The sequence below is a fragment of the Psammomys obesus genome, unplaced genomic scaffold, assembly GCF_907164565.1.
Source record: "Psammomys obesus unplaced genomic scaffold, mPsaObe1.curated_primary_1811, whole genome shotgun sequence".
Taxonomy (NCBI): domain Eukaryota; kingdom Metazoa; phylum Chordata; class Mammalia; order Rodentia; family Muridae; genus Psammomys; species Psammomys obesus.
The window spans coordinates 8,548,612-8,565,922 of record NW_026585987.1 but is presented as its reverse complement, the minus strand read 5'-3'; positions in this window follow the sequence as shown (position 1 = coordinate 8,565,922).

Below are 17,311 nucleotides of genomic sequence, written 5' to 3'. Positions count from 1 at the left end.
TAACTATTGACTGCTTGCATCAGTGTGATACGGTCATTGAAGTTGTTAGGACCAAATAAAAATGATGATGATGATGATGATGATGATGATGATGATGATGATGATGCACTCAGCAGATGTTATATGAAAGAGATTTATTGGATGGAGATGAAAAAGAGAGAGAAGGAAAGAACAAGACATGATAAGGAGAAGAAAGGGGGGTACCCCGACAGAGAAAGCAGAGAGGACAAGAGAAGGCAAGAGCCAAGAGACAAGAGAGGACAAAGCGGCAGGTTGGTCCTTTTAAGGAGCAAGGTAACCATTCCTGCCAGGTGTGGCTACCTGGCTGGTGACACATGATGACATCATAGGTTGCTAGGCAAACCAGAAACAGGCTGCCTAAATACTAACATTCATTCCTTTTTCTATAATAAAAAATGAGGATCTTGGGCTGTTTCTCATGTAGGAAAAGTTAAAGTATATAAATTTAGGTTTATTGGAAGCAGCTCTTGGTTGCCATGCAAGGGGTTAAGAGAGAGAAAGAAAATAATAGCAAAAAAAGGCCAGATTACATGGTCAAGAGGAGGAGAGGAAGCTCCTGCCCTGGAAAGTTCAGGGTAGAGAGTTGCCAGTAGAGAGTTGCCAGCCATGCAAGGCAGCAGGTAGGGACTGAGGAATGCTGGGAGAACCTGGAGTTGCTTGTCCTGGTTCTAAAGCACACCATTCCAGCCTTTTATTAATAATATGTGAATATCAGGTATAAATTCTCTTTTGGCTACTTCCTGCTGACACTGGGGGTGCTGTAGGGAGGTCAAAAGGCTGAAATGCTGGCCAAGTCCAGGAAAAAAAGGCTGTTTTGATGTTGTCCAGGGTCTGTAAGAACTTCCATAGCTGGGAGGGAAAGTGCAGGTCCAGCTTGATGGAAGTCTGTGAGGTCAGACTGGAACACTGTGATAGCTTCTTTGGCTCTGTTGTGGATATAGGAAACATCTGTGTCTGGCAGGATACCGAAACATATATATAGGCAGAAGATAAAGTTAAGTAGGTTCTGGAGAAACTTCTTTAGGTATACATTGAAAACTTTTGGGAGAATGAACAGAGGTGGAAGGTTTGGATCAAAGAGACTTGTATGTGGGAACCTCCATTTACCCAATCACTGGCAGTAATTAAAAAGGCTTTGCTTTGGACCTTTCATCTAAGGAAATTGAGGCCAAGTTTGGTTACAGAAGTGTGTAAGCTTAGAGGCCCTTAAAGGAGGCTCTAGGTGTAGAAACCTAAAATTCTCCAGAAGACGTCCCAAAGGAGAATCTGGCGAAACAGACAAATGGACTATTCCCATCGGGAGGGCAAGAGTTGGTGACCTGTCAAGGTGTCCCAACAGCAAGGTTTGGCTCAGTAGAGTATGATCCTACCTGATCCAACAACTTGTCAGCTTTGGCCAGGGACCAAGGGCTCAGGTGCCCGTAGGAGACACTATTTACCTAGCGCTAGGATTTTTGTAGGTGAGTGTGAGGGGGAGAAACCATGCACATAGAGGAAAAAATTCTCTCCCAAGGGAAAGAGGAAGTCCTAAATGGAGGTCAGCAAAAAGGGTCATCCGTAGCCAATGAAGACCGTGGCTGGGGTGGGGTCCTTCCGTCTTAGGAGGTACTAGGAAGTTGCCGGATGCTTAACGGTCAAGCTTCCCCTACCAATAGAAATGTTTATGTTGATTAATGAGGGGAACTCACCAATCCAGCCGGTGTTGCATGCAGGAGATAGCAATCTGGTAGCCAGGAAAGGGAAGTCCCAAAACCAGAGAAAGGGGAAGAATCCCACCCTCTGAGATAGGCAGTAAGTGCAATACTGGAGCCAATTGACCTGAGAGGTGGATTCAGGTGGATTTCCTGCAGCTTGCAAGATTTACTTTTAATTTTTATGAAGGAGATAAAACTTTAGACATGTTAGCATCACCATTGTAATCTGCACTGACATATACATTGTAGAAAAGGCAGTAGACATACACATTTGTGTTAATAGCATAAGCATTCTTTAAGGTGAGCTCTGAAAAGCTCAGAAGCCTTTAGTGAAGTAGGAGGGACAAAAGCTCACTTGATCTTAACCTTTAGTATGATTACACATTATGGAGATTTAAAGAAGATTTAAAATCTTGAGCTTGGAACCATGATAGTGGGTGGTAGAGTGGAATGTTTTTGTATTAGAGTTAGATTAATAAATCAGAGCTCGATTGATAAAGGTCAAAGCTCTGGACAGTCAATACAACAGTAGCATAGCAACAGGAGGAAATATTAAGCCTTTTTACCTATTTAGGATACCTTGAATCACCTTAGACCTTGCAACCTTTATAACTTGCATTTGCCAACCTTAAAACACTTTCTTAAACCCTCAGACATTTATAACTTGCATTTCCCAACCTTAAGATGCTTTCTTAAATCCTCAAACATTTTTTTAGGCCTTTGTATCTAGTTATTTACCATGAGACATAGGTAAGACTGCTATGAACATTTATTGTCCTTTAGCTAAATAAAGGGATGATAAAAAGTTCCATTCAGGCCTGTTTCTTGAGTCTGGCAACAAGGCATATTGTGTCTAGACCTGACAATAGCAACTCTAGGACTCAGGCTTAAGGCCTGGTCTCCTGCATATGAAGAGAACTGAGAAGGCATCTGAAGTCTCCAAGACAGAAGTTGGCAACATGTCTGTGGGACCCCAGTGTGAGGCCAAAACAGGCCTGCAGTGTTACTCTGGGCTGGGCGAGGGTGGTGAAAGTAGCTGATTCAAGGAGCCATTTGTCCTCCGCCAGGCCAAGGAACTCAAAGGCTGGAAGTATCTTTGGCTCTTGTGCTGTGCTAGTTGAGCCTCCATTGCTGGGCACAGAGGACAAACCTGCAAGGGAGCATTTTAACTTCTAGATGCCAGTCTGCCAACAGGCAGCCATGGCTTGTTGAGGCAGCTAGAGGACCAGCATCTCCTTTGGCTGCATTTGAAACAGTCACCTGGTGGAATTGACTTTTGGCTATACCCTGGTGGGATGGGGCATTGCAGATCTCTTGTTTTCTGTGCAGGACCAGACCAGGTGCTACCAGGAGAGTCCTTTCCGTCCAATGCACCAATGTTAGGACCAAATAAAAATGACAATGATGATGATGTGCACAGCATATTTTATATGAAAGAGATTTATTAAATGGAGATGAAGAGAGAGAGAGAAGAAGAGAGCAAGACATGATGGAGGGGAAGAGAAGGGGTGCACCGACAGAGAAAGGGGAGAAGGTGAGAGGGCAAGAGCCAAGAGACAAGAGAGAACAAAGTGGTGGGTTGGTCCTTTTAAGGACCATGCTTGCCAGGTGTGGCTACCTGGCCGGTGACACATGATGATATCACAGGTTCTTAGGTAACCCAGAAGCAGGCTACCAAAATACTAGCAGCAGTTAATTCAATGTCACGTTATTAGAAATAATGCCCACGGTACATGTATGAGTTCATCCATGATGAACTTTCTATGGGTTTGGATACAGGTATGATGTCAGGTGCACACCATTACTGAATCACATGAAATACTTTATCTCCTAAAGACCCCATGTTCATTTAGTCACCACTTCCTTCCTCTTCCCTCCTCCCCGACCCTGGCAAGCACCTGTCTTTGTACTTTCTCCAATCTGCATTGTTATGGGAAAGGTATATTTTCTGTTTTTCAAAAAGCAGTGTCTAACAGCCCAAATATCAGGGATGCTTCTGTCCAGAGGGACAGCACTGCTAAAGATTTGCATGAAGGTGGTAGTACATGAATCTCAGCACTCAGGAGACAGGAGCAGGGCAATCTCTGGGAGTTTGAGGCCAGTCTGATCTACAGAGTGAGTTCCAGGACAGCCAGAGCTGCACAGAAAAACCCTGTCTCAAAAAACAAGGGAAAAATGCACAAAGGCTTATATTATAGTAGATAGCCACGGCTGTGATGCCAAGTACCAACCTAATTCAGGATCTTCCCAGGGATCAATCAAGTGTACCACATCTGCTTCTCTTTGCCAAGTATAACTTTTTCTTGATAAATTTTGCTGTCCAAATCTGCAATGCTTGGTATAATGAAAACATCAGCTTAATGACATAAACAATAACCATTTTTCAGTATTCATGGTTTAAAGGTTGGGACTCCAAGATCAAGGCACCTGGCAGATTCAGTGTCCAGTAAAGGACCAGTTTCCAAGTTCATAGATGGCCATTTTCTCCCTCTGTTAAAACTCAGAATAGAAGGATAAGGGTCATCTCTAGAGTTTCTTTAATGGTGGACCTAACTCCGTTTGTGAGGGCTTTCTGCTTCTTCTCATTTAATCACCACCCAAAGGTCACACCTCTTAACACCAGCACTTTTGGGGGATCAGGCTTCCAACATGTGATTTGGGGAGGCAACAATCATCTTATGCTCCCCACCCATGGGCTTGTCCTTCTGTACTCCTCCTCCTCGCCAATGTCTCTTCTAGTTGACTTCCTTCAAGCCTGAATCTTTTCCACATCTGTGCAGTCCAGTGTAACAGCCACTGGCTACAGCTACCTGAATGATAGAAACAGAATTTCTACATTCTGTTTCGTCATAATGACTTGAATTTAAACGGTTCATGTAGCATGCAGCTGCTACACTGGACAATACAAACTTACTACTTCAACTGTGCCACATTCCCCACTGTGGCAGAATTCACAAACTTTCTCTCCGCCTTCATATTTGATCTCCTCATTCCCCTCAGGTCTTCCCGAACCATGATTGCTCCTGACTCTACTGTAAAAACAGCTCCATGTTTCCATTTTATATCGAATGAGCACATGTTCCTCTCTTCCACAAATGCTTATTTGTCTGATAAGATTTCCTTAAGTTATGAGGTCACAGTTACTCATCCATGCTTTTGACATCTCTGTTCAAAATGCTGCATCACTAGGAAACCGTAGAGTTACACAATTGTTTGGGGGTTAATGAATGTGAACCAGAGGTTAATGAGCTACTGCATTTTATTGTAGATGGCAGAAGCACCACACTGACATATAAAATGGAGAGAAGAGAAGAGAAAACAATAACAGTAAAAGAAATTCAGGATTTAAATCCAAGATTTGGCATGGAGTAGAGTGAAAGAGCTGCGGCTGTAACTCAGATAGCTGGGGTTGCTTCTAAACACATCTACCGTTGGGCCACAGATGTGGGTCATGCCATTTAATCACTGAAGGCACTCAGCTTTGTCCTTTATAAAGTGCCAAGTTCTGACCAGATGCGTCTTAGCTTAGAAACTCTCCTGAGGTCAAAGGCAGTCTTAAAAATAATGAGCTAAACAAAACTAGTTAAAACAAACTTTGGTCACACAGAATGGTTCACATAATCCCACCCACACTCACCACCCCCTTCGCCTGCCTAGCAGTGTTTGTGAGGAACACAGCAACTTTCCTGAGACTAAGAGCAAAACAATATTTTAAGAAGCAGCAATATCCAGTTTAGTGTGAGTCATCACTCCTGACTGGTGGCTACACTGACCACAGACACTGGTGAAAAGTCCATAGGACGCTCTGGAAACATCTGCACAAACCCTTTATTTCCAGTGCTTTGAACAGAAATAAACACAGTTGGTAAGCCAACCTCCCGTTCCACTGAGCAAATGAGAACTTAAAACATAAACTCCAGTCCACAGCCCAAGCTGCCTGGCTCTGACCAGCATGCCTATATGAGCTGTCAGCTCTCTCTTAGGCAAGGAGTAGGAAAAGTGTGAGCTGGGCTGACAGACACAGCATGCTGCAACTTTTCCTATGCCTCTGACTGCCTCTTAAGACTTCTTACCTAAATGATTCGGTGAACAGCTACAATGTGGCAGACAAACTCGAAATAACTGATTCCTGACTTTGGAGGGTTTGAGTGGACTCTCTAACTATTTGCCTACACAGGCTTCCTCTTTCTCGCCAGAGCACTTTGCTCCTCCAGTCCCCCATGTAAACTAAGAACAGTGTTATTGTGAAGATAAAAGGAAACAAGACCAGGCTCCCCACCCACTCCACGTACGCAGAGGCAGGTTTGAGGGTGGTGGTGATTCCATAAAGTTGACACTTTAGCCTCTTTAACCCGTTATGTTGACTCATGTGTTGTTTAGCTTTGCAGTTGTTCGTGCATTCCGAATTCTGACCACTGACAGATACGTAGTCAGTAAACATGAAAGTGGAAGGGAAACTAGCAGCACAAATGGCTGATAAAAGTACTTGAAAAGTGTTCAGCATTCTAAGCCAACAGGGAAATACAAATGGAAACTGCTTTGGAATTCCATCTCACTCCAGCCAGAAGGGCTCTCATGAAGATAGTGCTGGTGAGGATGTAGAAGAAAGAGAAACCCTTTATAATTGCAGTTAATACTGAAAATCAATGTGGAGGTTTCTCAAAAAAGACCTTCGAAACAGAACTGTTGTGAAATCCACCTGTACATCTGCCTGGTTACATAACCTGTCTTAGTTAAAGGTTCTATTGTCGTGATGAAATACCATGACCAAAAAGCAAGTTGGAGAGGAAAGGATTTATTTGGCTTACACTTCCACATCACTGTTCATCATCGAAGGAAATGAGAACAGGAACTCTGACAGGGCAGGAGGCAACTCCTGGAGGCAGGAGCTGTTGCAAAGGCCATAGAGGAGTGCTGCTTACTAGCTTGCTACTCATGGCTTGCCCAGCCTGTTTTCTTATAGAACCCAGGACCTCTATCCCAGGGATGACACCATCCATAATGGGCTGGGCCCTCCCCCATCAATCACTAATTAAGAAAATGCCTTACAGCTAGATCTTATGGAGTCCTTTTCTCAACTAAGGCTCCCTCCTTTCAGATAACTCTAGTTTGTCTCAAGTTGACATAAGACTAGCCAGAACACATTCAAAGGACTCTTAATCCTATCCCAGACATATTGGGCATCCATGTTTATTGTTAAGCTATCCACAGTAACACAGAAAATGGAACCAGCCTACATGTCTGTCAACAGATGAGTGAATAAAGAAAATAGGGTATAGATACATAATGGAATTTTATACAACCATAAAGGAAAATAAAATCTCCATATTTGCAGGAAAATAGATGGAACTGGAAGCCATTAGGCAAAATAAGCAGGACTCAGAAAGAGAAATACTGCATCTTTTCTCTTGCATGCAAAACCTAGATTAAAGGGTGTGTGTGTGTGTGTGTGTGTGTGTGTGTGTGTGTGTTATGAAACTAGAAAGCGGATCTTGAGAGGGAGGAAAAGATCATCAGGGTGGGGTGGAGTGGAAGAAAGGGCAATGAGATACACGTGGTATTTCAAGCTATTCTCTCTTCCTTCTCATTCCTTTAACTTCTCCTATTTCCTGTGTGCTTCTTTCCACTATCTGGCCACTGTTTCTTGAGCTTCTACAGCTCATGAGTGCCCTGCAGGATCTGCCTCCAAGCATCACAGCCAAAGAATGCCATCCATTCTCACATGTACATAATTCATTAATAGAAAATGAATGTCTGAAGCCCATCCTCCTATCCTGAGTACAGGAAGAAAAAAAGTCATTGGAAGTCCTTCCAGCTAAGTCTAGATCATTCATTTAAATAGTCACCTCTGGTAAATTAATTGATGAATTGTGTCACCAAAGATTACCTGTATCTGAGAAATCACTAGTGTGAGAGCTACCCTCTGGGACTGTGAAGATTTGATGAGATAAATATAAAAAGGACCAGTTAAAAGAATTGGTAAACTGTGACAAGTCATATTCTCTCCACTTATAACATGATAGTCAAACTCCATCATTAACTTGACTTAATTTTGAAATCACTTAACAAACAATCTGATTGGTGTATCTTGGAAGCCATTTCCAAAGAAGTTTAACAGAGGCAGGAAGACATCCTATATCAAGGTGGCACCACCCCAGCCGTCGTCCTGGACAAGAAGGGCAGAAAAAGAAGAGAGGATGAGAGAGGAGAGGAGAGTGCAGGGGAGGAGAGAGTACATAGATAAAGAGTAGGGGAGAGGAAGAAAAGGGAAGGAAGGAGAAAAAGGAGATAAGGAGGAGAGGAAAGGAGAGGAGAGGAGAGGAGAGGGGAGGAGAGGAGAGGAGAGGGGAGGGGAGAAGAGAGAGGAGAGGAGAGGAGAGGAGAGGAGAGGAGAGGAGAGGAGAGGAGAGGAGAGGAGGGCAGGAGAGAAGAGAGGGGGGAGAGGAGAGGAGAGAGGAGAGGGGAGGGGAGGGGAGGGGGGAGAGGGGAGAGGAGAGGAGAGGAGTAGAGAGGAGGGGAGAGGAGAGGAGAGGAGGGGAGAGGAGGGGAGGGGAAAAAAGAAAGGGAAGGGAAGGAAAGAGGAAAGGGAAGGGAAGGGAATAGGCAAGGGAAGGGGAGGGGAGGGAAGGGAAGGGAAGGGAAGGGAAGGAAAAGGAAGGAAAGGGAAGGAAAGAGGAAAGGGAGGGGAAGGGAATAGGCAAGGGAAGGGGAAGGGAGGCGAGGGGAGGGAAGGGAAGGGAAGGGAAAGGAGAAGAGCAGAGCAGGACATCTCCCTGCTTCCTGACTGCAGGTATGATGTGGCCTCACATTCCTGCTGCCATAGCTGTCTCATCCTCTTGAACTCTGAACCAAAACAAACTCTTCTCCCCTTACATTGCACCTGTCAGATGTTTTGTCACAGCATTGAGAAAAGGCACCAAAATACCTGTTCTCAAAACTGTCATTCCCGGCTTCCAAACTGCTTCAAGAGATCTGGTCTGGACTTTTCCCTCTCTTTACAGGCTCACATGAACTGATAGGTCTACCTCTCATCTGGACCCTCGGCAGAAGAGCTGCTACTCTCCTCCCAGCTCTCTTTTGCCTTCTGACCCTTTGATATGCCTACTTTAAGTTGTGAGTTAAATTTTATAGAGCTGCTGTTCTGCTTCAGTATTTGCCACACACTATTATTTAATGGAAAAAAGGTTGCGAAATCTTATCCCTCACCCTGGTCTCACTTTTTAAAACTTTAATGACACCAGACTTGAATTTTATAGCATTTTCAGGAATATTTTTTTTTGGCCTGTTGAAATTGAATATTTTGTCATTTTATAATTCTGTGCATTGCTATTTCTTACTTAAACGTGATATAACAAGATTAAAAGCCAACTTCTAAAAAAAAAACAGTGAGAGGAAAAGTTAACAGTACAGTTAAAGAGTCAATAATCCAAAGAATACAATTTTAGAAACTGAGATCGAGCACAGGGTGGCTCTCAATGATAACAGGTGATACATATAAAGAAATGCTAATAGATAAGAAACTACTACATAATCTGGTTCATCCTAGCCTGTGGATGGACAATATAAATGTATTAGAAACTGTAATTGGGTGACTTGAACAGCAAACAAAGAGCTTAGAGCATTTTCCAGGGCCTTTTAAAGCAACACTTTGCAGTTCTAAAGGACAACTATCAAGTTCTCCATGGCTGATCTCAATGTGCCTCTCATCTGTTGGGAGTGACTTTTTTTTCTGAGCACTGCTAGGACAAGATCTAGATGGGCAAGCTGGCTCAGCAGGTAAAGGCACTTGCTGCTTTTTTATGTATTTATATAAATTCTAGGATGTGTAACTGAGAGGAAAATGTGGTGTTTGTCTTTCTGCACGTGCCTTATTTCACTTGTCGGGATCGCCAGTTCCATTCATTTTCCTGTAGACTGCACATATCATTCCTCAGTTGAGCATATGTACCACACTTTCCATTGGGGCTAATTCTCTAACTTGTCAGCTGTTAGCAGGGCCGAAAGGAATGTGGATGCATGCCCCTCCCCAATGGCAGAGAAGCACTCAAAGAAATGCTCAACCTCATTAGCCATTAGGGAAATGCAAATCAAAACAACCCTGAGGATTCACCTTACACCCATGAGAATGGCCAAGATCAAAAACTCAAGTGACAACACATGCTGGAGAGGTTGTGGAGAAAGGGGAACCCTTCTCCACTGCTGGTGGGAATGTAAACTTGTACAACCACTCTGGAAATCAATCTGGCGCTTTCTCAGACAACTAGGAATAGTGCTTCCTCAAGATCCAGCTATACCACTCCTAGGCATATATCCAAAAGAGGCTCAAGTACACAAAAAGGACATTTGCTCAACCATGTTTCTTACCTTTTTGATCTGAGTAAAATTCAGATATCTTAATAAAGGTCTCATCATAGGTAGAAAACATAATGAAAAAAGTAGAGGAGAGAAGTGGGGTTTAGTTGGAACTGAAAAATGTATTTCCTTTTGCTGAAACATTGGCTTTTATGGGGCTTTTTAATAGTGAGGTAGGTAACCACTCCCGGGAATACACCCAAGGAAATCTAGGTCAGAACGTTAGGGATATCTCCATATCCATGTTTCCCCATGGCCCTACTAACAGAGGGCAAGTTGGCCTAGACGAAAAATGTGGTGCCCCAGCTGTGGGGAATGTTTGCAATCTATAAGAAAATGGACAGAACCGGTCCTGGTAGGTGAAACAAGCCATGCTCAGGAAGACAAAGACCATATTTTCTCTCATTTGCAGACCCTAGATCTTGTATAAATACATGAATCACTACACACACGTGCATGCACATGGAAACAGAATTGAGACTGAGGGTAGGAAGGGGTATAGTGAGGTACTAATTACCAAGATGAGAACATGGAATGAATATGGTCAAAACTCACATGCCTGGACAAAAATGTCTCTCTGAAAGCCATATTCATGTACAGTGGATGTATGTCAATGACCAGAACGATGTTTAAACCATGAGGAATGATGGTGCAGTCTTATATACCAGGAGAAGCTTTCTTCACATTAAGGTTGTTTCCTTCAAATTCTCAATCTGCTTTCAATTTCTTTTTGCTGGAAGCAGGAACCCAATCAGAGGAAACTGCTTAACTGGGAAAAGCCTTGACAATTTCCCTTTCAGTAAACAGACTCCAGTTTTCTAGCAGAGAACTTTGTACCTGGGTAACTGTGGACTAGTGTCTTATTCCTCAGAAAACCCAGTCTACTCATCTGTACCCAGAGGCTGCCATCTAGGCAACACTGCTCACATTCAGCTGGGCAGTGGGGATTTCTCAGCAGAACAGCTTCCCTTGCAAACCCCATTTGCAAGAAACTTTCAATTTTATTCAACACTGCTTTAGAAAAACAGAGTAAAATGAGTCTTGGGACATGTGGGAACGCGCCAGAGAGATTTCCTCAGATAGGGAGAGGGCTCGGTCAGTAACCTGCTTACCATGGACCCTTGAGGGCCTGAGTTTAATACCCAACACCCATGTAAAAGTTGTGGTGCATGCCCCTACAATCCTAGCACTGCAGAGGTGGAAGCAGAAAGGTTCCTGGAACATCCTGGCTAGTTGCCTTGCCGAATGGGTGAGTTTAAATTTCAGTGAGAGAAAGAAAGAGAGAAAGAGAGAGAGAGAGAGAGAGAGAGAGAGAGAGAGGAAAAGAAAGAAGAATGAAAGAAAGAAAAGGTGAAAGGAAGGAACAAAGGAAGGAGAAAGCTATACAGGAAAACACTCAACATTGATTTCAGACCCCCATAAATACATGTGCACCTGTCTAGACACACATACACAGACATATAAACGAATGCACTCATGCATGCAGGGGACGGGTTCCACAAGAAGCACTACAAAGAAGCTGGGTCCCTGGAACCCCTAGTGTGGGTACAGGCACACAAACTTTGGGATGCTCCTTTAATGGATCTGGTAGTGAGAAGGGGTCTGGAGGCACGAAGTTGCTCAAACTAGAACATGGTGAAAAGTTTGTGGATTCAGAGAAAACTAGTAGCTGGGGGACGGTGTCCCATGACTGTAACCCCAGCACTGGGAGGCAGAAGCAGGCAGATCTCTATGAGTTCCAGGCCAGCCTGGTCTACAAAACAAGTCCAGGACAGCCAAGGCTACACAAAAAAAAAACCTGTCTTGAAAAACAGAGACAGAGACAGACAGAGAGAGAGAGAGAGGAGAGAGAAGCCGTGGGAAGGAATCAAGTTCCTAAATTTAAATTTTCAGTCACTTTTAAGTGTCTCTGTGTAAAGTTGCTTACTTTCTCAAAGTCCAGGTTTAAATTTGGGTATTCTTCTCTCTCCACATATTCATAGCCACCACCAATTTAGATGGCTTTGCCTTGTCTTTAAGATAAAGCCTAAGACCTCGTCTGCACTTATCTCGCCAGTCTTATCTCCCATGACCCGTGACCACCGTGCTAACCAGTGGCATCTTGCTCCTCCACCTGGGAGGATTCTTACTATGTACACAGTACCAATTCCTCTTTGCCTCACAGCAATTTTGGCACAAGTGTGGCATTTGTAGTCTACCTTGTGATCATGTGGATGTGCGGATATTTGTGGAGGTTCATGTTGAATGAACAGCTTCCTTGATCACACTACCTTATTTTTTGTCCAGATAGGATTTCTCACACAACCTATAGGTAATCAGCTCACCAATGGTCAGATATTGCCTGACCCTATCTCCAGTGCTGGGGTTACAAATACCTGCCTGCCACCACCTGGCTTTTTTACACAGGGGTTCTGGGGACTCCAATTAGTTTCTTATGTTTGCCTAACAAGCAACATATCAGCTGAGTCAATCTACTTATCTTCTGCCTTTACAACTCTTAAAAAGCTGACGTTTACATTTTTTCCTTAAACCTTTTCTTCCATCCTTTTCTAGGCCAGGGTGTCTTACATATATCCTAAGCTCCCTTTGATTAACTCTTACTGTATTATAACGGTACTTACTCCATCAGACTTCGTGAATCTTCAGTATCTATGACAAGTAGAGGCTGAGCTCCACTGTGGTGTGGGGGAAGAGGGGGTGAAGACTAGGGGTTTTGTGACTACATTCCCTTGCATGATTCAGGCTCTAATATCCAACTGCCCACACAGGTGAAGACTAACAGAGACAGTGTGCACACGGCACTCAGAAATAACTCAGTCCATGTTGGCTGTTGTCAGTAGCACAAATCTTATGTGATGAACCGCTCCCTTTCTATAGGAGGTTTGGTGGGCACGTTTCCAAATGAGAAAGTTAAAGAAAGATGAACGTGCTGCCTTTTGCACCCAATTCTTCTGAACTATTTGCATTTGGTGTAGGAGGAGATAAAACAACATACCCAGACTAAAATTGGAATCAGCACAGAGGATGGCTTTGATGTCATGGGCCTGGTGTAATTGCATGTTTTGTGGGAGCCTGGGGCCTGGCTGTGCTCCAGGAGCAAGCATTCATAACCCATGCATCAGTCAGATGTTACCACTTTGGAGAGTTTTTGTTTCTCCATTTTTAACAAGAATATGGACTATGTCTGTAGGAACTTGCATGTTAGCCCTTGGAAAACGATTATCGAAAATATCGTGTAAGGACACTTTGCAAAGGATAATTATAGAACCCACTTGAATGTCTCTGGGGTTTCATAAGGGGAGCCAGGTTATACAAATCTTGTATAATAAATAATACCTTTTTATTAATTTTTTGTAGTAATGAAATTGAAACTAAGACTTCATGAATGCTGGTAAGCGCTCTATCACTAAGCCATATACCCAGCCCTTTATTGCTTTTTATTTCAAGACAGAGATTTTTAATTTTTATTTCAAGACTGTTGAACTGTTTTTGTTTTTCAAGACAGGGTTTCTCTGTGTAGCCCTTGGCTGTCTGGAACTCACTCTGCAGACCAGGCTGGCCTCAAACTCAGAGACCCACCCACCTCTGGAATTAAAGGCGTGCCACACCTAGCTAGACTGGCCTTGTCTTCTCAACCTCCCTGTTAGCCTCTTGGGTAGCTGGGATTGTAGACCCATGCTTCTATGCCCTGAAAAGTATTCTAAACCAATGTGATTTTTTTTTGCCTCAACAGAACATTCTCTTACATTATAAACTTTAGTGAAAATCTAACCAAGATGGTAAAAATTCTTAGTGCTGAAAGAACTTTTATAAGTCAAAGAATGAAGTTATAATGTCGGTGTGTCCTTATGTGAGCACTGATCTTTTAAAATGGAAGTTCTGAATTCTATCTTCTGAAACTCACCCAAAACAACAAGAAAATGTGAAAACCTTCTTCCTTCTCTCCCAAAGTATTATCTCTTTACTCTGGTTGCCCATAACCCTAGCTTTTGTCTGAGTGTCCTTGATTAAGCCTCCATCAACAGATTTGGTGGATGAGATAGGGATGTGTTGGCTACAAGCAGTAGAAGGTGCAAGTAGCCATGGCTTCAGCAATCAGAGATTGTCTTTGACAAAGCATGGAAAGAGAATGATGGTTGCAAGCATGGTTGTAGAGCATGGTGAAATCTATCTTTCTGCTGGGCCTCCCACTGTGTCCATTCTTTGAGTTTGCTTACACATATTTGCTCCAGATGATCCTGCTTCATTCTGAACAGAAAAGAAAAGGCTTATACCAGTGCCACTAGGCATATATTTATATGTTATTTTGGTGAGGAAGTGAATATTTAGCACGACTAGTGTTGAGTAAGGAGAGGAGAGTTGTATCAGACACATGGACAAATGGTGACTCTCCATTTGGCTTGTTGCTTGGTGCTACCATAGTCTCCTGTTTGTGGATGGGAGGTCCAGAAGAGGACTCATTGAACTGGGTGAATCAAACGTCTTGGTAGAGAGTGACTAAACAAGAGAATTGACAGGCTGTCTAAGGAGCCTTCAAATCCACAGTGGGTCAGCCAGGAAGAGGTCTCATGGGAAATATGCTGCTATGTTGAATGAGGTAGACGGTAATTTTAAGGCAAGCTAGATGCAGAATGATGAGAGTGCACCAGCAATTTAGACTGTGTGGGTCACCCAACCTCTGTGTGACTATGCCCCTGTTCTTTGGAATGACCCAGGCCTTCCTGATGTCTAGGTTGGCACAGTATCGGCCTGCCAAGTTGGAACAGGATCTGAAAAGCCCCATCCAATTTGCAGGAGCCACCACAGCATTTCTTCTGCTGCCCCTAATGGGAAGCACATGGAGATCACTGAATGTTGGGAGCCCTTATGTGCTTAACTATGATTTTCAAGCAAGGGCTACGATAAAAGACAACCTGCAAACACAACCCGGGCAATAGTCAGTAGCTGGGCTTATTCTGGCCATGCCCCTGAATGTGATGCAGGACTCTGGGAAGGTTTATTTTAATTGCACCCTCCTTCACCCTTTCTCTCTCTGCACTCATGCTCTCTTACATAACATGTAGTACCGTTACCAAAGTGAAATTTTCCTTCTTGAGATAATTAAATAGAGCAATTTGCACTTGGCTTCCTTTCTTTGAGAGGATTCTGGCTAAATCAGCATGTGGAATAGTTTTTCTAAGATATATAACTTGAAATTGTTCTTGAGCTGTAGGTCTGAGTGATGTGCTTGCTTTTCTGCACCAACGATAAAAACACATAAATGTTTTCTCACTTTTCCTTTGACCTCCAGTATTTACGAAATGTTGCTAATGTTTCTTGTTGGGTTTTGGTTGTTTTTTCACTTGTTTGCAATACACTGTCCCATATAGATCAGGTCGGCTTCTTACTGACTGTGCAGTGGAGCGGATCTTGAGCTCCTGCTCTTCCTGCCTCTACCAACAGAGTTCTGGGATTACAGACATGCACCATCATGTCTGTCCTGAAGGAAAAAAAAGTTCTTTTTAAAGGTATTTATTTCTTCCTTTTAAATACATTTCATTATTTATATTTGAGGTTTGCAATGTGACATTCTGCGATATACAATAGTAAGATGGTTTGTTCCATGAAACAAATTTAGCATATTTATCATCTACAATTCTCATGTGTAGTATGATAAACAAGTTATACTGTGCATTAGAACTTGATACGCGTTCCTCCTACATCTGCTCCATTGTGTCATTTGTCCTGTATTTTCCCAATGCTTCCTCCTTTGTCCCTAACTCCACTCCTCGTGATAAATGTTATCTTCTGTGTATGCATTCATTCCTCAGATTCCAAGTATAAAGGAGAGCTTGCGGTATTTTCTCTCTGGTTTGGTATACTCCCTTTAGCATTATGTCATCCAGGTCCATTTATGCCACAGTAACTGACAGAGTCTCCTCTTTAAAGGGTGAATAATATTTATATATGTCACAGTTTCCTTACATTTGTCTATTGATGGATCCACTGTCTGTTCCTCTCTCTTGGCTATTACAAACAATGCGGTAATAAAGACAGGAGTGCATATCTTTCCACAGGTTCGTCACTCTGCAAACTTTAGAAAAAGCCTTGCTGGGCCATATCATAGCCCTAATTTTTAATTTCTTTAGGGATCAATGACTATTTTACATGATGGCTGAACCAATGAGCACCCCCAACACACGTATTGCTTCTCAGCACTTCCTTTTGTTCCCATCTTTTCTAACAGTTGACAGCAGCCTTCCTAATGAGTTTTGTAAAGTGATGTTTCATAGTGGTTTTATTTTGCATTTTTCCGATGAAGAATATGATGTTAATGATGCTGACCAGTTGTTTTTTTTTAAATCTTCTTTGGATAACTGTCTGCTCAGATCTTTTGATTATCTTTTAATTGATTTTTTTCTGCTTTTGTATTATAAGAGTTTTTTTAAGTATTGAATATTACCCCTATATTGGGTATGCAGAATGCAACTATTTTCCAAGCCCATAGGTTGTCTCTTCACTGTAGTAATCTTTTTCTTTGGTGGTGCATGAGCTTTTTAATGCAATCTGAGTTATTTATTTTTGATATTTCAGAATGAGCTTCTGGTGTGGATTTAAAAAAATTTTTTTCTGTTAAATATTTTAATAAGTTTTTGTGAGAATGGTTTCACTTCCAAAAACTCTTGTACGGAACTTATATTTGACTGATGAACTTCACATACAGAGTCTACTAGAAACAATTCATTCTGCACAACTCATGGAAAAATTAGCATATACCGTGTCACAACAAAATATGCTTAAAATCGTACTCTTTTTTAATATAATTTTTTACTTATTATAATTTATTCACTTTGTATCCCAGCTGTAGCCCCACCCTCATCCCCTTCCAATCCCTCCCTCACCTCTTCCCATGTCTTTTCCCCAGTCCATTGATAGTGAAGGACCTCCTGGCCTATCAAGTCTCATCAGGACTTGCTGCATTGTCTTCCTCTGATAAGGCCTGATAAGGCTGTTCCCCCATCAAGGGGAGATGATCAAAGAGCCAGCCACTGAGTTCATGTCAGAGACAACCTCTGTTCCCCTTACTAAGGAATCCCCTTCAACACTGAACTGCCATGGACTACATCTGAGCAGGGGTTCTAGGTTATCTCCATGAATGGTCCTTGGTTGGAGGTATCAGTCTCAGCTAAAACCCCTGAGCCCAGATTTTTTGGTTCTTTTGTTCTCCTTATGGAGCTTCAGACCCTTCCAGGTCTTTCTATCTC